At 36.4% G+C, this 25,729-nt stretch overlaps 1 long non-coding RNA gene and 1 pseudogene across 1 annotated transcript in view; both read left to right on the forward strand.

The window, feature by feature from the left end:
• LOC143656980 (uncharacterized) overlaps positions 1-25,729 on the forward strand; it is a 131,690-nt gene that overhangs the window by 2,958 nt on the left and 103,003 nt on the right. The gene's annotated exons all lie outside the window — the stretch shown is intronic.
• LOC143657887 (disabled homolog 2 pseudogene) lies at positions 23,134-25,626 on the forward strand (annotated as a pseudogene).

Genomic DNA, 25,729 nt, shown 5'->3' on the forward strand with positions numbered 1-25,729 from the left:
AATAATTTAAAGCTCATGCCATCCTTTTGTCTTAAACTGACATATTTCCAGCTGAGTATAATTTAGGAAGGCTTTTTTTTACCCCCAGCTCTGTCTTCTCAATTTCCCAGTGTCTTTCAGTACATTTACTAATCTCTCTATGACTCTATACTGTTTCCTTATTTTCTCCATATTTTTCCCTGTTGGTTTTATAATCCTGTAACTACTCTATCATTGGTCCACGATGAGCAAGCATTTCGGAATCTTTATAAATGCATACTTTACTTAGTAAGCATTGTATTAGGTCCTTCCCAGTTTTGTTTTGTTTTGTTTTGTTTTAATACTCTACCACCATGTTTCATGAGGAATTCGAGGCTCTTTGCGCCAACAAGTTTTCATCATTGTTTGCAACATGAAACAACTTGAAAACTCTCATATAATTTCCTTTGAAAGAACGAGAGTTGCATATTTACTGTAGAGCAACTTTTTTGTTTCCGGATCTAGTGATTTGTATAAATATTGTCAGAAAATGTCGTTGTGGTTTAATGCACTTGAACAGTTAATTAAAAATGAAACAACATATCCTTAATCATATGAGAGCAGCACGAAGAAAATGTTTTACTTGATTTTTTTTTTAATGTTTCATGTGAATGTGCTTGAACGGATGTTAGGCCTTATTTTCAAATCTGATTTTATATTTCCTTAAGTATCCCTTTGCTACTGTTCTTCAATAATGAATTTCTAAATTGAAAGCTGAATGATTGTACTGACTTTGTTATAAACTCTCTCGAATTTGGGTGTTACTTTTTTTTTTAATTAATTTATTTTTAAACCTAACAACATACAAACACGAACATTCTTACCATATGATTATTCCATTCTTGATACGTAATCTCTAACTCACAATATCATCACATAGTTGCATATTCATCATCATGATCATTTCTTGGAACATTTGCATCAATTCAGAAAAAGAAAAAAAAAAGAAAAACACTCATGCATACCATACCCCTTTCATTGATCACTAGCATTTCAATCTACTAAATTTATTTTAACATTTGTTCCCCCCATTATTTATTTATTTTTAATTCATATGTTTTACTCATCTGTCCATAAAGTAGATAAAGGGAGCATCAGACACAAGGTTTTCACAATCACACAGTCACACTGTGAAAGCTGTATCATTATACAGTTATCTTCAAGAAACATGGCTACTGGAACACAGCTCTACATTTTTAGGCAGTTTCCTCCAGCCTCTCCATTATACCTTAACTAAAAAGGTGGTATCTATATAATGCATAAGAATAACCTCCAGGATAACCTCTGGACTCTGAAATCTCTCAGCCATTGATACTTTATTTTGGTTCATTTCCCTCTTTCCCCTTTTGGTTGAGAAGGTTTTCTCAATCCATTAATGCTGAGTCCCAGCTCATTCTAGGATTTTTGTCCCACATTGCCAGGAAGGTTTACAAGACAGTGTTACTTTTAATGTAAGAATATTAAAAAGTTTAATCAATTAAATATATACTTGGGATTTGTTTTCATTACTCTGTTTTTCAGAGGTAAAAGAAACAAAAAGAAGAAACTCCTGTATTTTTTTTTTCTTTGTATTTGGGTTTGCTTTTCTTGGGCTCTGAAAAAATACAATAGAGGACCATAGAGGTAAACTGCAAATTAATTTTTTTTTTTTTTTTGGCATGGGCAGGCACCGGAAATTGAACCCGGGTCTCCTGCATGGCAGGCGAGAACTCTGCCTGCTGAACGACCATGGCCTGCCCTAATTTAAATTTTGAATATATTTCCCTAAATCCAAATGTGTATTAGGTTGTTTGTTGAGTTGTTTATAATCTTAAATAGTGTTTTAATCAGAATGTATGCCAATCTCAATTTTGAATCAACTTAAAATATTTTTACTGGGTGGAACTGTTATTACTTTGAAAAATTGGTTGAAGAAAATTATTATTTTCCAATTTTTTTTATCTGAAGAATGTTTGACATGAAATAGGGTTAAATATGTTGGCTTATATGCTCAAAATTTTTTGAAGAAGAGCAGTAGAAAAGAGAAGAAATAGATTCATTTTAACTCTAGATGGCAGTTAAACACAACTAACAAAGAACAACTTCGTTAACATACAGAAACACAAAAATTTTTTAAAAACCCACATTCTGTTCTACCATCCAGTTAATTATGTTCTCAAAATGATGTCTTGGATTGATATTACTAAACAAACATGTATAAAATATAATTACACACAAGTGAAGTAAATAGTAGGCCTGTAATTGCAAAATTTTTTTCATCTGGTAATATGGCATACACCTGTGCAATGGTTTGTAGTGCCTGTATTTTATTTTGTCATCTTTCCTAACAGTTTAGTGTAGTTTCATTTTATATGCAGTTATTTACCAATATTAATTCAAACCATATGTTACTGGAAGCACTACTACATATTTAATGTTTTGGAATTTTTAAATAGAAGCAAAGCCTATTTTCATAAAGAAATGTGTTTTGTAAAAGTCCACTCCAAAATCTAGTATAGAAACCCATACATGTACATTTGAAATTCTATTTTCCTTTACTACACATTTAAAAACATCATTTTTTACACCTGAGTTTTTAATTCACAGTGTTAGCTTGTTGCTTTTGGGACCCTAAAATTACGTTTCTGATAGTATTTGTAAGGGAAAGGAAAAGCTTAAGCTTGTGAGATAATACTTGATAGTCATCTCATGGACTTTCTTTCTTTAGGCTTGTAGAATACAGTTGCCTTGCTTATGATTATTTGCATTGACAGTAAATCTAGCAAAGAGTACAATTATGGCTTAAGATAGACCTGATGAGTCTCATCTGACTTCTCAGATGGTTAGAAAAGGAAAGGATGTGATATCTTAAAAAAAATTTTTTTTTTGCAGATTTTATATGAAATAACAATCCTGTTAAGAAACTTACTTGATTGAATTTCATTTCCTGTATTTAGCAGTTTATACCCTGAGTCTATTTCCAAACAGAGAATTATTGCATAGGCAGCAACTAATGCCCAGGGCAAAGGGCCTCACTGTACTGGCTTTTGCACGCCTTCTACTCAGGGAGGCACAGGTAGTGAGGGTGTTGTAAGGAACCATGCTGCTCTTAGGCACAAAGGTATGGAGATGCAGGTCGAGCCTAGTGAAAGCTAGGGACCTTGAATACCTCATATCTTGGAATCAGCCCTTGGTTTTTGCGTTAGCTGTAAAATCAGTGTTCAGTAGAAATCTTCAAGAGAGGTGGTCACATTGTAGAGAGTTCCTGCACCCTTAGAGTTATTTCTCTAAACTCCAATCTCCTTAAATTGAAAGCCAAGGAATTGTACTGATGGCTTATTATAAACCATCTCCTCAAATTTGTATACGTGTTATTTTTAACTGAGTATTACAAAGCTTGATCAGTTAAGTTTACACTTGGGATTTTGCTAGTTTTCATGACCATGTCCAAGACTTCAAACTCCTAACATCAGGTATGGACTCATAATGGGTTCTTGATAAGTAAATGCCTGTTGAATATATTTAAATTGCGCCCAGTTACTCAAAAACTGAAGTAAAATAATTTAACCATTTATTTTAGAAAACCTGCAAGAAGTTTATAATGATTAATGCAACTGCTACTCATTGCTAGGAGATTTTTGTCTTGCAAGAATACAAAGTTGCTAGAGTTTCTCGTTTTTCAAATGAGAACAGAAATTCAGACTTTCAGGTGAAATCTTATGATTTTCAGTATTAGAAACTAATTCAAATAACAACAACAACAAAAAACATACCAGCAGATAGACTGTTTTGTCATAGCAGTACCCTCATTTTATAGTACATTTTAAGTAACATGTGTTATGAACTGATTAAAATATTTTGGGTATGGTTGTGATCCAATCAAACTTCCCTGAGGTTAAATTAGTTAAAATTAGATTTTAGGGACTTTCTATAAAAGGCTTCAATTTCATATCCACTATCAGTGTCTTAGAGATCTTTGGATCTCTAATTACATCCTAATTTCTTCCTAATTTCATTCTCTGAGAACAACCTTGAATTAAATTTTGGGAGTAGCTTACCATATGCACTGTGTGCCACCAGTTTGTGTTCAAGAATCCAAGTACAAAAGAAATACAGGAAAGCTTCTTCATTGGTTCTCCTTTTTCTACCTTTTCCCCCATCTATAGTCTTTTTTAGAGTCACAGTGATTTTTTTAAAAAGCATAATTCAGAATTTATCACTCCCCTCTCCAAACCCTCTCATGGCTTTCCATTCCTCTTAGAGTGAAATCTAAGCTTCTTGCCATGTCCACAAGGTCCTGCTCAGTGAGGTTGCCGCTACTCATCTCCTACCAGCTTCCTCCCTGTTTACTCTGATCTTATTGATGCACACCAAGCTCAGCCCCATCTCGAAGATTTTTGTACTTGTTATTCCCTCTGCCTGGAACATTTTCCTCAGATCTTTGTGTGTTCTTCACATATCACCCCCTGTGGCAGATTTTGCACACCAGAAAAAGTGAAAACAAAATGTGTTCTTAATCTTTATTCCTGTGGGTGTGAACCCATTGTATATAGGGCCTTTTAAAGATGTTATTCTTAGTTAAGATATGTCCGACAGAATCAGTAGGGATCTTAATCCTATTACTGGAGGCTTTATAGCAAAGGCCATAGAGAGAGAGCCACAGAAGACGCAAGAAGGCAGAAGTAGACAGAGTCTGAAAGAGAAAGAAGAGAACATTGCCAAGTGTTGGAAAAGCCAATGAGCCATAAAAATAGTTGGCAGCCAGCCCCAGACCAACACAGTCTTTAGGGAAAAAGCATTGCTTTGGTGGCACCTTAATTTATGGCTTCCTCTGGCCTCAAAACTGTGAGCCAATAAATTCTTGTTGTTGAAGGTAACTCAGTATATGATTTTTTTTTTTATCAGTTGGGAAACTAAAACAGTTCTTGGTACCAGGAAATGGGGTGCTGCTATGACAAATACCTAAAATGTGGAAATAACTTTGGACTTGGATGATGGGTAGAAGCTAGAAGAATTGTGAAATGCTTGATAGAAAAAGCCTAGATTGTTTTGAAAACACAGTTGAAAGAAATATGGACATTAAAGGTACTTTTAATCAGGCCATAAAAGGAAATGATGAATATGTAATTGGGAATTGAGAGAAAGGAGAACCTTGTTATAAAGTGGCAGAGAACTTGAAAAAATTGTGTTTTGTTGTTAAATTGAAAGTGGAACTTCTGAGCGATACACTTGGATATGTAGCTGAGGAGATTTCCAAGTTGTGTGGATGATGCAGCCTGACTTCTCCTTGAAGCTTATAGTAAAATGCAAGGGGAAAGAAATAAGCTGAGAACTGAACCCTCAAGCACAAAGAAACCAGAAATTGGTGGTTTAGAAAATGCTGAGCCTATTTAGATAGTATGCTCTAAGACCAGGGCCAGAAGCAGCTCTATCAGGGACCTCCCTGAGCTTTCAGAAAGTATGTTCTCAGAGGACAAGGCTCTGTATAAGGGTTATTAATCAAATAATCCTTTGCTAAAGAGGATATAACTGAACATGGATCCAGTCAGCCATTTCATTGGAAGTCAGGATTGGAAATGTAGTTATCCAGGAAGGATCTGTGGGAAGTTCGATTTGATGATTTAGACCTCCTGGAACTGTACCCAAAGCCACCAAGATTTTTGTGAAATGTGTATGAACAGAAGCAATGCCTGAAAACGACAGAGAGGGAATAAATTGAAGGGAGAATGACTTCAAGGGAAGGACCATAGAAGCCAAGGTCTGGACCAAAGAGATCTCAGGTCGGGAGAGTGGGCACACATGTGGGGAAATGGCAGGTCCAGCCCTGCACTTGGAGAGGGCAGGCCATCTGCCCCGGTGCTTGGAGAGTGTAGGCTTTGTGTACCCTTGTCAGGGAGCAATCCCAATGCTCAGAGAGGGTGGAGTTTATAACCCACTGTTCTGGGAGAGGATGGCGACTGCACAAGTGCTTGGGAGGAGTGAAGCTGTCACTCTAGCTCAGAGTATAAAGCATCATTCTAAAAATGACTCAGAGTAGAAAGCAACATTCTAAAAATGACAAACCTAATGGAGTCTGCCCTGCTAGGTTTTAGACTTGTTTTGGACCTGTGATTGCTTTCCTTCCAATTTCTTCCTTCTAGAGTGGGAATGCTTATCCCATGTCTGTTCCACCATTGTTTATTGGAAGCAATTAACTTATTTTCTAAGTTCTATCAGACAGAGGAAATTTTGCCCCAGGATGGACCACATGCATAACTGGTTTTGATGAGACTTTATACTTAGCATTGTGACTGAAATGACTTAAGACTTTTTTTTGGATGTTGTGATGGAATAAGTGTATATTGAATGGGGGAAGAACATGCCTTTTAGGGAGTCCACAGGGAGAACTATTGGGGATTGAATCATGTCCCCCACAAAAGGCATTTTCAGGTCCCAACCCCTGGTCTTTTGTAAATAGGACCTTTGAAGATGTTATTAGTTAAGGTGTGACCAAACTGAATGAGGATAAGCTTCAGTCCTTATAAGCAAAGGAAATTGGACATAGAGAAGCCAGTAAGAACAGCTGGAAGCTGGAAATCACTAGAACCCAGATGAGAAAGGAGAAGATGCCATTATGTATATTGCCATGTTGACAAAAGCCATGGACCTAGGATCCCCAACAACCAGCCCCAGAATGCCACAGTTTTCAGGGAGAAAGCATCACCTTTCTGACACCCCAGTTTTGGACTCTCTTAACTTCAAAACCATAAGGCCAAGAAACTCCCATTATATGGTATTTGTGATGGTTAAGTTCATGCATCAACTTATCTAGGTTATGCTGTCTACTTGTTTGGGCAAGAAAGCCTGATAGTTCCTGTGAGGATATTTTATCGCTTTAAATCATCAGTACATTGGTTGCATCTATGACTGATAACATCTATAATTCATCAACTAAGGAGTTGTTTTCAACTATGAGAGAAGTCTCATATAATCAGTTGAGTGTCGTTGAAGTCTCATATAATCAGTTGAGTATCTTAAATGGAGAACTAATGATGACAGCAGTCAGAAGGGAGAATTTCCATCTCCACTTTAGCCAGCCAGCTTTTCCTGGGGAACTCATTGAAGCTCTTGAATCAGAGTTCGCAGCTCACAGGCTACCCTATGGAATTCAACTTTCCCATCCTCAATCATGTGAGCCAATTCCTACAATAAGTCTCATAATATTTATATTATATAAATATATACCCACTATCAGTTCTGTTCCCCTGGAGAACCCTGACTGATACAGCATTTGTTTCAGCAGCTGGAGAACTAAAATATCCCCTGAGTGAGGCTTTTCCTGCCACCCTGTCAAAAATAATTTCTTTCACCATCACTTTCTGTCCTCTTAACTTGATTTATTTTTTATAATAGTAGCCTCTACCTGATATATATATTTGTTTACTTGTTATTGTCTTTTTCTCACACTAGGAAATAAACTTCATGAAAGCAGGAACAATGTCTGTCTTGCTGACAACAATATCCTGAATACCTAGAGCAGAGCCTATCCTTGTTCTACTTAACAAAATGTAGAATAAATGAATATTTAAGATCTAGGTAGCCACTGTGGTATTGAGGGGCAAAAGAGGTATGGCAAGTTTGGAAAAGGCAGCAGAGGCAAACTAGGAAGACACACTAGGTTATGATGTAAATCTGCTGTAGTGTCCATCATGGTAACCTCCATGACCAGTAGCTAGTTTCATTTTTTTAACTTTGACTTTCTTTACTGTATGGTGGAATTGCAAAATGTTATATTAAACATGCTTTATAGAACTACATTAACATAAATGACTTATTAAAGTTTTGCTGTGTGATTTTAAGTGAGGACTACTGTAATATAAAGTCCATTAAAATTATTTTTCTGATGTTCTATAATGTTAGAAGGTCACAATAAAATCCTGGGGATGTGTTTCATGACAATACTTTGAATTACTCTTAGATAACCAATCATTAATATCGTATTTGCTTTATATTTCCTTAAGATATAGGAAGTAACTTGTAGACACTGTACTGAAAATATATAGTTAAAGTATAGTTAAAGTCAGCACTGCTGATTTTCTTGAGTACTTTTTAAAATTGGTATTGCATTGAATCTATAAGTCAAATTAGGTAGAATTGACATATTAACCATATTTAGTCTTCCAGTCTTCCCTTCCATTTATTTAGGTCTTCCGTGATTGCTTTAAGCAATTTTTTATATTTTTCTGGGTATAAGTCTTTGTGGCCTTGACTAGATTTATTCCTAAATATTTTATTCTTTTGATTGCTATTATAAATATAATTTTTTTCTTGATTTCTTCCTTATTACTAGTGAATAGAAACACTACTGATTTTAGGGTATTAATCTTGTACCCTGCCACTTTGCTGTACTCATTTATTAGTTCTAATAGCTTTGCTGTAGATTTTTCAGGGTTTTTTGTTTGTTTTTTTTTGACATATAGTATCATGTCATCTGTAAACAGTGAGAGTTTTTACTTCTTTTCCAATTTGAATGCCTTTTATTTCTTTTTTTGCGTAATTGTTCTGGCTAGAACTTCCAGTACAATGTTGAATAACGGTGGTGACAGTGGCATCCTTATCTTATTTCTGATCTTAGGGGGGAAACTTTCAGTCTTTCCCCATTGAGGAAGATGTTAGCTGTGGGTTTTTCATATATTCCCTTTATCATGTTAAGGAAGTTCCCCTTCTATTCCTATCCTTTGAAGTGCTTTCATCAAGAAAGAATGTTGAATTTTATCAAGTGCCTTTTCTGCATCAACCGAGATGATCATTTGGTTTTTCTGCTTGATTTATTGATGTGGTATTTTATATTAATTGATTTTCTTGTATGCCTGGAATAAATCCCACCTGGTCATCGTGTATAATTCTTTTAATGTGCTGTTGCATTCAATTTGTGAGTATTTTGTTGAGGATTTTTACATAATATTCACTAAAGAGATTTCCTGTAGTATCTCCATCTGACTTTAGTATTAGGGTGATGTTGGCTTCATAGAATAAGTTAGGTAGCTTTCCCTCCTTTTCAGTTTTTTTGAAGAGTTTGTGCAGGATTGATACAAATTCTTTCTTGAATACTTGGTAGAATTCACATGGTCCTGGATTTTTCTTTTTAGGGGGCTTATTGATGACTGATTCTGTCTCTTTACTTATGATTGCTTTGTTGATGTTGTCTATTTCTTCTTGAGTCAGTGTTGCTTGTGCTTCTTGGGTCTGTAATTTTGTATCTTTCAAAAGAGATGGGAAATTTTCAGTGATTATTTCCTCCATTATTCTTTCTGCTCACTTTCCCTTTTTTCCCTCCTTCTGGCACACCCATAACACATATATTCATGTGCTTCATGTTGTCATTCAATTCCCTGAGACCCTGCCCATATTTTTCCATTCTTTTCACTATCTGTTCTTTTGTGTGTAGGATTTCAGATGTGCTGTCCTCTGGTTCACTAATCCTTTCTTCTGCATCTTCAAGTCTGTTGGTATAGATTTCCTTTTTTTTCATCTCTTCTGTTGTTCCTTTCATTCCCATCATAGATGCCATTTGTTTTCAGACTTCGAAGTCCTTGTTTATGGCCTCCCAATGTCTTCCTTATATCCTCCCTCAACTCACTTATTTGATTTTTTAAAAATATTTTTATTGACAGATCTTCACACACATGCAGTTCATACATGGTGTACAATTGGTGGCTCACAGTTTCATCACATAGTGTGTATTCATCACTGTCATTATTTTTAGAACATTTGCATTACTTCAGAAAAAGAATTAAAAATATCCAAAGCAGGTGTTAATAATTGGATGGTTTATGGAATCCTGTATTTTATGCACAATTGTTCTGTAAGCCCAAAATTTCTCTAATAAAGGAAAAAACATTTTTCAAACTTTGATGAAAGAGGGAGTGTAAGGATAGTTCAGTGGTAGAATTCTCGATTGCCATGTGGGAGACCCAGGTTCAATTCCCAACCCATGCACTTCTCAAAACAAACAAACAAAACCAAACAAACAAACAAACAAAAATTCAACAAGTGGTGCTGCAGTAATGGGATACTCACATGGAAAAAGAATGAAATGTGACACCCGCCATACAGAATACCGAAAAAAACTTTAATAAAAGAAAATTGCTCTAAAAAAAAGGAAAAGGAAAAAAGAAAAAGCTCAGATATCTCATACCCCTTAACCCTCGCTCTCATTGACCACTAGTGTTTCAATCTACCAGTTAATTTTTCTCCTTATCCCCTAAGTTATTTATTTTTATCCATATTTTTTACTCATCTGTCCATACCCTGGATAAAAGGGGCATTAGACACAAGATTTTCACAATCACACAGTCACATTGTAAAAGGTATATTGTTATACAATCATCTTCAAGATACAAGGCTACTGGAACACAGCTCAGAATTTCAGGTACTTTCCTCTACCACTCCAATAAAACATAAACTAAAAAGGGCATCTATATAATGCCTAAGACTAACCTCCAGGATGATCTCTCAACTGTTTGAAATCTCTCAGCCACTGAAACTTTATTTGTCCCATTTCTCTTTTCCCCCTTTTGGTTAAGAAGACTTTCTCAATCCCATGATACCATGTCCTGGCAAATCCCAGGAGTTTTGTCCCACATTTCCACAGAGATTTACATCCCTCAGAGTCATGTCCCACATAGGAGGGAGGGCATTAAGTTCACCTGCTGAGTTGGCTTAGTGAGAAAGGCCACATCTGAGCAACAAAAGAGGTTTTCGGGGGGGGGGGGTGTGACTCTTAGGCATAATCATAAATAGGCTTATCTTCTATGTTGCAGGAATGAGTTTCATAGGGGCAAACCCCAAGATTGAGGGCTCAGCCTATTGACTTGGTTGTTCCCACTGCTTGTGAGAATATCAGGAATTCCCCAGATAGGGAAGTTGAATATTTCTTCCTTTATCCTCAGTTCCAAGGAGACTTTGCAAGTACTTATTTATTCACTGCCCAAATTACTCTGGGATATATTGTGGTATTACACTAACCTATAGAAACCAACAAGATCTCACACCCTATTCAGGATTCCATGTCCTTATGGTGTTCAACTAAACTGTCCATACAAATTAAATTAGGTAATATGCTACCCAAAATATGAATTTTGCACCCAATATACCATCTTTTCCTTTGGTCTCACATAGAAGTTGAAGTTTTAAAATATGGACTATATCATCCTTTACCCCATATTCTGATCTACCCCGGTCCTATCCAGACCTGCTTCATTCAGATCTCTAGTTGAAGTCAAATCCCTTTTTCAACTCTTTAAACAGTCATTGTATGTGATAGTGCTGACTCTCATAGCTTCAGATCTCTGACTTTAAGTCTCAGGTGTCACATAAATACCTGAAGTTTCTGGGAACTACCAGGTTATATACAAACAGGTCGGTATCTCAGAATTTAGAAATAGCAGTTATATTTCCTGAATATATGTGAGCTTACAATCTAGCACCCTTTATGATAGGCTCCAACCTGATAACCCATGTTCTTGACTTAAGTTCACTGAGTTTTTGTATTATGGTTAGTCCATATGAGGGAGGCATGATAATATTTTTCTTTTTGTTGCTGACATTTCGTTCAACATATAGTCCTTAAAGTTCCTTCACCTAATTGATCTGTCTTTGAGAAGAGATATGTTTTCGAAGAAAATTTTGAGAAAACTGACTGAGGCAAATAGTCTGTTTTGTAGCTTTACTTTGAGAGTAACATTATTCATATACCTGTACATCTTCAGTGGTTCTGACATGCTTGCACGATAAAGTCTAAACTCTTGACCTTCATATTCATATTCAAGGTCTTCCATGAATAGTCCCATCCTGCTTGTCCAGGCACATCTCATCTTTTAAGATGAAAATTTTGCTAAAGCAAGGCTATCTCCAACACTGCATGCAGATAATCTTTCATTACCTTTCTCACCACTCGAAATTTATTCATCTTTTAAGTCCCAGCTGAAGTCCCATATCATCCTTGAAGCTTTCCCTTGGAACTCCTGTGGCACTTACTTATGTTAATACTACTAATCTATTTGGGGCCTAATGATAAAATACCATGTATTGTTATCTAACTTTTCAAGTCTGTATGTCTTAAATACCTATGGTGTAGAGACCATATATTATTTTACATTGTTTCTGTCTTCTACAGGGCTTAGAATATATATTGAAGGTGGCACATGAATCATGTTTAATAAATGTTAAAATGGTTATGATAGTTACCATTGTAGTACTTTAGCTCTTAGATGGAAGTCTGGCTGAACATTTAAAATTTGTCACCATTGGACTGACCCCAATCCATTCCTAGAAACCAGACATAGATACTGTAAGCAGAAGAGTGCTCTTCATGCAGAACAGTTCTCTCTTTTGGAAAAACTCAGACCACAAAATATTTAAAAGAACATTTAGGAAAACGAACGATCTTTAGTCATGATACATTTCATGCATCATGCATCTTACACTCCCACAGTCACTTAAGAAATCATCTACCTATCAGTTTTTAGCAAAGGCTTTTTATGGGATATTGGCCCTTTTAGTTATTTTAGAGTTGGTTTCTTCTTACAGAATAAGACATATTTCATATCCTCATTCTTCACCACCACCACCATGACAACCGCCATTGAAATCTTGTTTCTCATTCAGAGACATCTCTTTTTTTTAAATTAATTTATTTAAAAAATTTTTTTAAATACAAAAAAACACCAAATAAATACAAACATTCCTATTTTGATCACTCCATTCTACATATATAATCAGTAATTCACAATATTATCACATAGTTGCATATTCATCATCATGATCATTTCTTAGAACATTTGCATCAATTCAGAAAAAGAAATAAAAAGACAACAGAAAAAGAATTAAAATGAAAACAGAAAAAAATATGTATACACATACCATACTCCTTACCCCTCCCTTTCATTGATCACTAGCATTTCAAACTAAATTTATTTTAACATTTGTTCCCCCTATTATTTATTTTTATTCCATATGTTCTACTTGTTTGTTGACAAGGAAGATAAAAGGAGCATCAGACACAAGGTTTTCGCAATCACACAGTCACATTGTGAAAGCTGTATCATTATACAATCATCATCAAGAAACCTGGCTACTGGAACACAGCTCTGCATTTTCAGGCAGTTCCCTCCAGCCTCTCCATTACATCTTGAATAACAAGGTGATATCTACTTAATGTATAAGAATAACCTCCAGGATAACCTCTGGACTCTGTTTGGAATCTCTCAGTCATTGACACTTTGTCTCATTTCACTCTTCCCCCTTTTGGTCGAGAAATTTTTCTCAATCCCTTGATGCTGAGTCTCAGCTCATTCTAGGATTTCTGTCCCATGTTGCCAGGAAGGACCATACTCCTGGGAGTCATGTCCTACGTAGACAGGGGGAGGGTGATGAGTTTGCTTGTTGTGTTGGCTGGAGAGAGAGGCCACATCTGAGCAACAAAAGAGGCTCTCTTGGGGTTGACTCTTAGGCATACTTTTAAGTAGTATTGACCTATCCTTTGTGGGGTTAAGTTTCATATGAACAAACCCCAAGACTAGGGGCTCAGCCTGTAGCTTTGGTTGTACACACTGCTTGTGAGAATATCAAGAATTCAACTTGGGGAGGTTGAATTTTCACCCGTTCTCACCATTCCCCGAAGGGGACTTTGCAAATACTTTTCCACTCACTGATCAAATCACTCTGAGATTCATTGGGGCATCACTGTGGACAAACCAACAAAATCTCATGTCCTACCCAAGATTCCAAGTACTTATGGTGTTCAACCAAGCTATCTACATAAGTTATATTAGGAAATGCACTAGTCAAAGTATAAATTTTGTACCAAATAAACATTTTTTGCTTTAGTCTCATACATAAGTTGAAATTTTAAAATATTAATTACCATCTATTTTCAGCACCCTACAGTAATGACCTTCCTTCGTTCTTCCTCATGCAAAAACATTTTTAAAATTCAGAGACAGCTCTTGTTTAACAAGATGAAGAACAGGTTTATAAGTTGTTATTGCAAGGACGAATGAGCCAAGTGGTTCATCTTACAGTAAAAGTTCATCTGAGCACTGAATAGGAGTAAAGAGGGAAGGTATTCCAAGTGAGGGAAGTGACAAGTAAATATCTAGGTGTGGGAATGAATAGACTGGCCTTAGGTAAAACAGAAGGTGAGAATTACAGGGAAGGGGGAAGGTAAGAGTGGATAAATGGTGGTAATAAAGGGAGTAATGATGATATTTAAAAAATCAAGAGTTGACATTGATGTGTTTTGAAAAGAGAGAACTATTGAATGTTCTGAAGGGGACAGATAAGATTAAATTGGTTGGTTTTTAAGGAAGATTATTTACCAGAGCTTTGTACTTGCATTCTGTAAAGGATGATTTTGGAATGCATTCTTTAAACTTATTCTCTTTTATCCCGTTTGCTCCATATATCATATGGCCTACATAGGGCCTGTATTTCAACAATGTGCCAATAAACTTTGATTTCTTCAGAACCTCTGCTGAAATTTCTTTTTAAAAGACACACTAGTTTTTCTCCAATCACACATTTAATATTAACTTTTTGATTTCCATTTCTCTTGCTGCATACTGTGGATGTGAATATGAGTGTAGGTTTCTGTGTTCTGTTGGACTCTATTAATAAAGCAATATGAAGTTATTGTAATAGCAAAAATATGATGATAAAATAATAACATTCCTTCTGCTACTTCTAGCTCATTTCTTTCTTGATATATTATATATTCCCATAGCATGTAATCATCCAAAGTGTACAATCAGTGGTTCACAATATCATCATATAACTGTGCATTCATCATCACAATGAACTTAAATTTTTTTTGTGTGAAAAATAACATATAAACAAAAAAGGAGTAAATTTCAAAGTCCATCACAACAGTTAGTTGTAGAACAGATTTCAAAGTTTGGTATGGGTTACAATCCTACAATATTAGGTTTTTACTTCTAGCTGCTCTAAAATACTAGAGACTAAAAGAAATATCAATAAAATGACTCAGCAGTCATACTCATTTGTTAAACCCTACCTTCTCTGTATAACTCCACCATCACTTTTGTATTTTCTCCCACTTTTTAGGGGTATTTGGGCTATGCCCATTCTAGCTTTTTCATGTTGGAAGGGCTGTCGATAATATGGCATAGGGGGATGGAACTAGTTGACATTCTGGAGAGACTGGTCCCTCTGCATTTGAGGACTTATCTGGTCCAAGGACCCATCTGGAGGTTGTAGGTTTCTGGAAAGTTACCCTAGTGCATGGAACCTTTGTAGAATCTTATACAATACCCTAGATGTTCTTTAGGATTGGCAGGAATGGTTTTGGTTGGGGGTTGGCAAGTTATGACAGGTAGCAATGTCTAACTGAAGCTTGCATAAGAGTGACCTCAAGAGTAGCCTCTTGACTCTATTTGAACTCACTTCAGCCTCTGATACCTTATTTGTTACACTTCTTTTCCCCTTTTCAGTCAGGATGGCATTGTTGATCCCACCATGTCAAGACAGGCTCATCCCTGGGAGTCATCTCCCATGCCGCCAGGGAGACTTTCACCCCTGGATATCATGTCCCACTAAAGATGGAGGGCCATGATTTCACTTGCAGAGTTGGGCTTAGAGAGAGAGGCCACATCTGAGCAACAAAAGAGGTTCTCTGCACATAACTCTTAGGCATACCTAAAGGTAGGCTAAGTTTCTCTGCCACGTATATAAGCTTCACAAGAGCAAGCCTCAAGATCAAGGGCTTCACCTATTGATTTGGGTGTCCCTAATGTTTGACACAGTATCAGGGGGTTCCCTGATTGTAAAGTTTAATAATTCCATGTTTTTTCCTCCCATCCCTCAAGGGACTTTGCCAATATTTTTTTATTATCTGCTTATTATATTCTGCGATTTATCCAGGCATTACATTGTGTTATACAGGATTAAAGGCCCTCATTCTTATTCTGGGCTCCCAGAATTGGGAGATTGTTGGATTGTTTAAATGATCTGTCCAGACAGGCTGAGTTAGATTATGTGTAGGACATAAGAAAATGTAGGACAAAGTCTTGTTCCTTTGGGTCAAAGAGTAGATTAGGTTCTGAAATCCAGACAATGTCTTCCTTACCCCTGTATTCTGAATTACCTTAATACTTAATTCTTATCTCTAAATGCCAGGCTATACATGTATAAAATAGCCCCCAAAGTCCAGAAATAACAATTACCAGTCTGGACTAAGTGTGACTACTATAAGAACTTATAATCTAAGCCCCTGTTTCCTTATAAGTATTTTCTAAATGAGACTGTACAATATTTTCTTTTTTGTTTCTGGCTTATTTTGCTTTACCAAATGTCTGATAGGTTCATTCACAACGTTGCATACCTCACAACTTCGTTCCTTTTAGTAACAGCACAATTTTCGATTGTATGTATACACTATTGTTCATCAATTTACTTCTCAGTCAGTGCATCCTTCAGCCACCTCCATTCACTGGGCATCATATATAGTGTCCAAAGTTAACAGTCCACCAACACACTCAATTTTAGATGATTTCATTGTTCCCAAGAGAAAGATAACCAGTAAACACACCCTCACCAAATAGAAAATCCAAACCTCCCCTTAACTCTTGTCCCTCCTCCCATTATTTACTCCTGGTGTTGCTGTGGTACTATTGATGTTTTCCTGTTAAACATAACCCATAGCATGCAATAGCAGTTTTCCCCAGTATACCCCGAATTTATACAAGATTCATACCTTTGTAGTAGTTTATGCAAGAACTTATTTTTATTTGTGGTGTTAATCAGTAGGACACATGGGCCTTTACATCTCCTTTCAATCATGTTCACCTTAAATATGGTAATATTGTAGACCCACTAGTGAACCTCCTTCACTTCTATCTATTCCTTTGCATTTAAGTTCAACCTCATTAGCTAACTGTTTACCCATCTCCAGTTTCTGTATATCTCTAGGTTCCCTATATTCTGTATTATAAGCCTCTACTGTGATCATAAAAGTGGGATCGTACAGTATTGATCCTTTTTTGTCCGGCATATTTCACTCCGCATTATATCCTCAAGGCTCATCCATGTCATGTGCTTCAGGCCATCATTTTGTCTTATTGTTGCATAATTTCCATTGTATGTATATACCACATTTTGTTAATCCACCTGTCTGTTGTGGGCACTTGCATTGCTTCCATCTTTTGGCAATTGTGAATAATGCTGCTATGAACATTGGTGTGCAAATGTCTGTTTGTGTCACTGCTTTCAGTTCTTCTGGGTATATACCAAGTAGTGGTATTGCCGGGTCATGGGGCAACTCAATGTTTTGCTTCCTAAGGTCTAGCTCAGTTTTTATTTACGTAATTTTATATAGGGATTGTACTAACCTCCTGAACTTTTCCCTAAACGAAATACATTAATGACTCCTAACTAAGCTATTATTAGATCATATTTGTGAATAAACCAGGAAAACACTCCTACACCAAATATTTACTTCCACGTGGGAAATAAAAAACAGATTGTAAAAATATAACTCTAAATAGATATATATTTTATCCATTTAGATAATTCAATTTGGAAGAATCACTCCCTATGGCAGTAGAAGTATTATTTTTGAGAAATCAGGTCTGAAAATGTTGTAATATGAAACTAATTTAATATGAAGCAGTATTATAAATGGGGGTAATTCATCTACTGAAATACTATATTTTAAAAATAATTTTGTACTTCTGACATTGACATGATATATAATGACCCGTGATTTTTCTAGAATGGAAAGTATCTTTTTTTTTTTTTCTCATTACAAAGGAGTTTTATTTGTTGTGTGTATGGGATGGTTCTCAGGTGCTGGAAAGGGACTTGTCCTCAACACCAACACAGACAGTGTGTGACTTAGACGGTCATACAATGAAATTCAATAGGAAACCAAAATCTTACTGGCATCCTGTAATTATGGTAATGAGAAACCTGGTTTCCATGGAGGGAAGTCCCTCCATGACCTATAATGTCAGAAATGTCACCCTTCTGAGGTTGGACCGCTTCAGTGCATTTGCACTTAAATGCAACTGCAGTGAAGTTTAAAGGCAGTGCGGAAAGTATCTTTTAAACATTACTAATGTAACACATACTTCTTCTAAAAAGTCCAAACAATATCAGAGTTCATTGGAAATATAATTTATGGTCTCCCCATTTTATTTTTCAGAGATAATTATTGTTAAGTGCAATATACCCTTTCAGAGATTTTCCTTTCATGTATATACATATATGCATATTGATTTAAAAGCCAACCTGTAATATACTAAATTGCATCAGTTTTTTAAGTCTTTATTTCTTCTTCACTTTTTAAAAAACTTTAAAAAATCGCCATATATATAATTCAGAATTTTCCATTTTAACCATTTCAAGTGTACAATTCAGTGGTATTAATTATTTTCACAAAATTATGATGGCATCAACAACTTTCGTTACCCTAGTTTTTTAATCAACTCAAACAGAAACTCTGCACTCATTAAGTAGTAGCTTCCCCTCCTCCCCTTGTAACTTGTAATCTACTTTCTGTCCCTATAAAACTAGCTTGTTCTAGGGATTTCATATAAGTGAGATGATACGTTTGTTTTTTTGTCTGGCTTATTTCTCTTAACATAAGCCATTCAGGGTTCATCCATGTTGCAGCATGTACTAGAGCGTCATTCCTTTTTGCAACTGAATAATATTCCATTATGTGTACATACCATATTTTGTTTACTCATTCGTTGATAGACATTTGGTTTGCTTCCATCTTCTGGCTATTGTGAATAATCCTGTTGTAAACATTGGTGTTCAAATTTATTTTCGAGTGCCTGCTTTCAGTTCTTTTGGGTATATACCAAGAAGTAGGATTGTTGGGCCGTATGGTAAATTCTGTGTTCAGCTTTCTGAGGAAATGCCAAATTGATTTTCACAGTGGCTGTACAATTTTACAGTGCCACCAACAATATATAAAGGTCCCAGTTTCTCTGTATCCTCACCAATACGTTATTTTCTGTTGCTTTTTAAAAAATAACAGCCACCCTAGAGCTGTAAAATGGTATATCTTAGTGGTTTTTCTCTCTGTTTCCTTGATAACCAGTGATGTTGACGTTGAACATCTTTTCATGTGCTTATTGACCATTTGTATATCTTCTTTGGAGAAATGCCTATTCAAATCCTTTGCCGATTTTTAAATTGGGTTGCCTTTTTTTGTTGTTGAGTTTAGCAGTTCTTTATATATTCCGAATATTAAATTTGTATCAGATGTATGGTAAGCAGTTATTTTCTCCCTTTCTGGAGATTGCTTTTTCACTTTCTTGATAATGTCCTTTGACATGCAGAACTTTTATATTTTGATAAGTCTATTTTCTATATTTTTATTTGTGCCTTTAGTATCATATTTTAGCGTAGTTCCTAAATCTGAGGTTATGAAGGTTTCCCCCTGTGTTTTCTCCTAAGAATTTTATGGTTTTAGCACCTATATTTAGGTCCTTGTTCCATTTTGAATTGATTTTTGTATATGGTGAGAGCTAAGAGTACAGTTTCATTCTTTTGCAAATGGGCATCTTGTTTTCCCAGAGCAATTTGTGGAAGCGAACAGTCTTCTCCCAATTAATGTACTTGGCACCTTGTCAAAAATCAGTTGGCCTATATATGTATGCATTTATTTCTGAACTCACAATTTTGTTCTTCTGGTGTATATGTCTACTTATTTTTTTTTAGTTAGGGAAGTTGTGGGTTTGTAGAACACTCATGCATAAAACACAGAATTCCCATACACCACCCCACCACCAACACCTTGCATTGGTGTAGTACATTTGTTACAATTGATGGTAGCACTTTGTAAATAATTGTATTTAAAAAATAAAACAAAAACAGTAGTAAACAGCATTTATTGGGTGATTCTGTGTTCTAGACACTGTGTGGAACAATTTACATGGATTAGCTAGTTTAGATCACCCAATACAAAGGCCTGTGAAATATGTTCTATTATTATTATTGTTGTTGTTATTTTTAATTAGAGAAGTTATAGAAAAATAATGTAGAAAAAAAGTGTTCCCATATATCCCCCATTATTGACACTTTTCATTACTGAATACCTTTGTTACAATTGATGAAAGGATATTAAAATAGCACTGGTAACTGTAGACCACAATTTACATCTGATGTATTTATTCTCATATACTACCTTATTGACACCTTGTATTGGTGTCATATATTTGTTATAATTCAAGAAAGAACATTCTCATACTTGTACTATTAACCTAGTCTATGGTCCTTAACAAATATACTGTGTTATATAGTCGCATGGTTTATCTTCTTTCATTCTAGTAACATACATGACAAAACTTCCCCCTTAACCACATACGTGTACATAATTCAGTGCTGTTAATTACACTCACAATAATGTGCTACATCACCACCACCCATTTCTAAATCTTTGCAATCAACCTAAGTAGAAATTCCATATAAATTAAACATCAACTTTCCATTTTCTACCACAGTCTATCCTCTGGTGACCTATATTCTAGATTCTAACTCTATGAGTTTGTTTTAATTAGTTCATATCAGTGAGATCATATGATATTTGTCCTTTTGTGTATGGCTTATTTCACTTAACATAATGTTCTCCAGGTTCATCCATGTTATTGCATGCATCAGGACTTCATTTTTACGCTGAATAGTATTCCGTTGTATGTATATACCACATTTTGTTTATCCATTTATTGGTTGATGAACACTTAGGTTGCTTCCGTCTTTTAGCAATTGTGAATAATGCTACTATGAACATTGGTATGCAAATATTTGTTCAAGTCCCTGCTTTCAATTCTTTTTGAAATTCTTATATAGGCATATACTTAGTAGTGGGGTTGCCAAATCATATGGTAATTCTGTACTTAGCTTTCTGAGGAACCACCAAACTGTCTTAATAGCAGCTGTACCATTTTACATTCTCACCAGCAAAGAATGAGTGTTCCTATTTCTCCAGATCCTCCCCAACATTTGTAATTTTCTGTTTTTTTTTTTTAATAGTAGCCATTCTAGTGGATGTGAAATGGTATTTCTTTGTGGTTTTGATTTGCATTTCCCTAATAGCTAGTGATGCTGAGCATATTTTCATGTGCCTTATTTTTTAGCCATTTCTGTTTCCTCTTTGGTAAAATGTCTGTTCAGGTCTTTTGCATATTTTGATTGGGTTGTTTGTCTTTTTACTGTTGAATTGTAAGATTTCTTTATGTAGTCTGGATATTAAGCCCTTATTGAATATGTGGTTTCCAAATATTTTCTTCCATTCAATAGGTTGTCTTTTCGCTTTCATAACAAAATCTTTTTTTAATTGAATTTTATTGAGATATATATTCATAGATCATATAATCATCTATATTGTACTATCAGTGGTTCTCAGTATCATCATATAGCTGTGCATCATCACAATTGATTTTTGAGTATTTTTATCACTCAAAGAAAAAGATAAAAGTAGGAAAGAACACCCATAACATCCTGTACTTCCCCCCATTATTTATTTATTTATTGTCCTTTTTTTTTTCTTATTAATCTGCCCATACACTGGATAAAGGGAGTGATCAGTCACGTGGTCACATCTTAAAAGCTCTGTAGTTATTCAGTCATCTTCAAGAATGAAGGCTATTGGATTATAGTTCAACAGTTTCAGGTAGTTCCCTCTAGCTGCTCCATTATACCAAAAACTGAAAAGGGATATTTATATACCTCATAAGAATAACCTCCAGAATGACCTACCTCTAGACTCTGTTTGAAATCTCTCAGCCACTGAAACTTTATTTTCATTTCTCTTCCCCCTTTTGGTCAAGAAATTTTTTTCAATCCCACCATGCCAGGGCCAGGTTCATCCCTGTGAGTCATGTCCCACATTGCCAGGGAGATTTATACCCCTGGGAGTCATGTTCCATGTAGAGGGGCAGTCAGTGAGTTCACCTACCAAGTTGACTTAGAGAGGCCACATCTGAGCAGCAAAAGAGGTTCTCTGGGGGTTACTTTTAGGCATAATCATAAATAGGTTATCTTTTCCTTCGCAGGAATAAGTTTCATAAGGGCAAGCCCCAAGATTGAGGGCTTGAACCATCAAATTGGCAGTCCCCAATGTGCTTGAGAGAATATCAGGCTTCCCTAGGTAGGGAAGTTTAATGTTTCCGCCTTTTTCTCCAGTCCATCAAGGGGACTTTGCAAATACTTTTTAATCTCCCATCCAGATTACTCTGAGATATAGTGGGGACATCCCACCAACCTGTACAAATGAGTAAGATCTCACTCCCTATTCAAGGTTCTATGCAACTAAATTACAAATAAGCTGACCATACAAGTTAAATTAGATAGTGTGTTAACATAAATATAAATTTTGCACCAAATAAACATCTTTTCTTTTGGTCCCACACAAAAGTTGACGTTTTAAAATACAGTCAATATCATCCTTTACCTTCATCAGACTAATCAGGTCTGATTTACCCAGATCAGCTTCGTTCGTATCTCTAATTGAAGTCTGTTCACATTTCAGTATTTTTACCACTTGCTATGTGAGGGTAATACAGGCTTTCATAGCTGTAGAACTCTAGCACTGAGTCTCAGGTGTCATGACAAAGTCTTTTGAGGTAAAAAGTTTTCAGTTTTACTGAGGTCCCATTAATCTATTTTTTCTTTTTTCACTTGTGCTTTGGGTGTAAAGTCTAAGATGAGATCCTGAAGATGCTTCCCTGTGTTTTCTTCTAGGGGGTTTAGAGTCCTGGCTCTTATATTTAGGTCTGTGATCAAATTTAAGTTAATTTTTGTGTATGGTATGAGATAGGTGTTCTCTTTCATATTTTTGCATATGAATATACAGTTTTCCAAGCACCGTGTTGAAGAGGCTATTTCCCAGTTGAATGGACTTAGCAAAAATAAATTGGAGGATCTCAGCTGCCAGCATCTGATTAGAACTGTATCTCTTGTTGGTAGTAGCTACACTGCTCCAAGATTCCTAGCCCTGCTCCAAGGCTCCTGGCTCACTGGTATTGAAGCCGGGTCTGCCCTTTCAGCCTTACTGCAGCTTGAAGGCTCCAGGAATGAGAAAGTCATGCTCATATTGCAGAGGCACTAGCTAGCCTATGTCTATAGTTTATGTGTATTTGAGACTTCTCCGCTGGAAATCACCTGGTATTACTAAGTGTCCACTAGAGCCAGGGTTTGCTGCTTGATTTCTTGCCATGTCAAATGAAGTAGAGACAAGTACAACCAATGATGAGCCTGCTGAGCAGGCTGCACCATAAACACCATTGAAGGAGGAAAAGGAGAAGAGTTCTGAGAAGACCAATGAGTATCTCTTAGCCAGGTTTAAAAGTGATGGTGAAAAATACAAGGTCAGGCTAATTAGCATTGATAATATGCCAGATGCAAGAGGGAATAAAATGAGCCAAGATTCTATGATGCAACTAAAAGGAATGGCAGCAACTGCTTGGTCTTAAGGATAGGACAACACAAACAAATGCTCTGGGTCAATATTTTGATTTCTGGGATAAAATTAATTTATGAGAAAACTGAGGTAATAGAACATGAACATCCAGTAAATAAAATATCTTTCAATGCCTGTGATGTGACAGACAACCAGGAACTTGGTTATATATGTGGAGGAGAAGGCCAGCACCAGTTTTTTGCCATAAAAACAAGGCAACAGGCCAAGTCATTGATTGTTGATCTTAAATATCTCTTTCATGTTATCTATAATGTAAAGAAAAAGGAAGAAGAAAAGAAAAAGACTGAAGAAGTCAACAAAGCAGTAAAGAATGGAAGTGAGAGCCTTCTGACTCTTGATGACCAAGCTAACAAATTGAAATTGGGTATTGACCAGATAGATTTGTTTGGGGACATGTCTATACCTCCTGACCTGAATAGTCCAGCAGAAAGCAAAGACAGCCTGTTAGTGGATCTAAACTCTAAAATTGACACCAATCAGAATTATTTAAGAGAAAATACATTCTTAACAAATCGCACCACCTCCTGCTCTCTTCCTTGACTGAAGCCTCAGGCATCCTTCTTGCCTGAAAATGCTTTTTCTGCCAATCTCAACTTCTTTCCCACCCCTAATACTTATCCTTTCCATGATGATCCTTAAACACAACAAGATCAGTCAACATCTTTTTCATTTGATTCTCTGAAATCTCCAGATCAGAAGAAAGAGAATTTGAGTAGCTTGTCTTCTCCACTGAGTAATGGGCCCCTGCATGGTGATGTTGATTTCTTTGGTCAGCAGTTTGGCCAAATCTCTAATCAGACTGGCAGACAGGATGCTTAGGTAGGCTCGTGGCCCTTTACAAGTAGGCAAACAGCCAGCAGTGAGAATTCAGAATGGGGTATCTGAAGGAGACAGAATGGCCTTCCTATCAAATCTTCCTCAAATCCTTTTGTGGGAAGTCTTCCTGAAGAACTATCTGTACCTAATGCTATAAGACAAGACTTGGAAAGCTCTGTCCAGTCCTCACTACGCGATACCATAGCCATTATCCCACGTCCACAAAATACTAAACTAGAAAGAGTCAGAAGCACTGCTATGTCTTCAGCCAGTGACTTGCTTCCATCAGACCTCTGCTCTTCCCATCTCAGAATCTCCAGGCTAGATGTGACCTACAGAACAACCTGTAACCCAACAAACTAGCCCTCTTCAAAACAAATGTTTTTGTTCTTGTAGGGCCCCTTGCAGTTTACACCTCCCCAGGCAGAACCATGGAAACCCCCACTATCTTTAGTCTTTGTTCAGTCCCCTTCATACGTCCCAGTAGCTATTGTGGGTGGTCATCTTTCAGGAATTGGTGAATTGCTCATTTCTGACACAAGGCCATCTACTCCCGGTTGGAACTAGCCTTCATCCTTTGCAGCTTCAACTTCCCCTGCACCCCCAGCTCTTTGGGCCTTTGAGCGTCTATGGCAGCTAATGCTTGGCCATCAACAATCTCCTTGGGGAATCCCTTTTAGGACAATATTTTTCCAACTCCTGCTGTGTCAGCCCCATCCTCTCCTATTGCATCTAAGTGACCCTCTCTTCTGGTCACTTCTTCTCAGCCACCTCCCAGAAGTCCTGCTGCTCAGGACATCCCCAATGATACTTTCATTGCCTTAGACCCACAGAGGGATAAAGAAGTTAAAGAAGTGAAAGAAATGTTTAAGGACTCACAACTGTGGCAGCCACCTATTGCATCTGCAGGGCAGGGAGAGCAGACTTCCTCTGGGACTTCCAGTGCCTTCTCTAGTTATTTTCATAACAAAGCTGGCATTCCTCAAGATAAAGTAGACTATGGTGACTTTGATGCTAATCAACTATTGAGCAAGATAAATGAACTATGAAAGCCAGCTCCCAGTCAAGGGGCACTGCCAGTTACTAAATTTGCTGATAATGCATTTAAGAACCCTTTCTCTAAAGGTTCTTTCAGTATATCATCACACATCCCTGTGGCTCCTCAACCTACAGCTCCTGTTGTATATAGGAATATTTTTGGAAAACCATTTGCTTAATTTCTGAACTTGGTATACTGATGATCCAGAGGAACAAAAAGTTTGGCTCTTGTAGCAGTCAAGGACAAAGATAATAGCCAGACATGTTCTGACCTCTGCCCTTCTTCCAGCTTTGGCATATTATCTGTTGCCTTATTCCTTGCTGCCTTTTCCACTTGTAAAATGCCTTTCACTTTCTGTCTAGCTTAAATCTAACCTGAGTTTATAA

The sequence above is a fragment of the Tamandua tetradactyla genome, chromosome 15 (assembly GCF_023851605.1).
Source record: "Tamandua tetradactyla isolate mTamTet1 chromosome 15, mTamTet1.pri, whole genome shotgun sequence".
In the NCBI taxonomy this organism is placed as follows: Eukaryota; Metazoa; Chordata; class Mammalia; order Pilosa; family Myrmecophagidae; genus Tamandua; species Tamandua tetradactyla.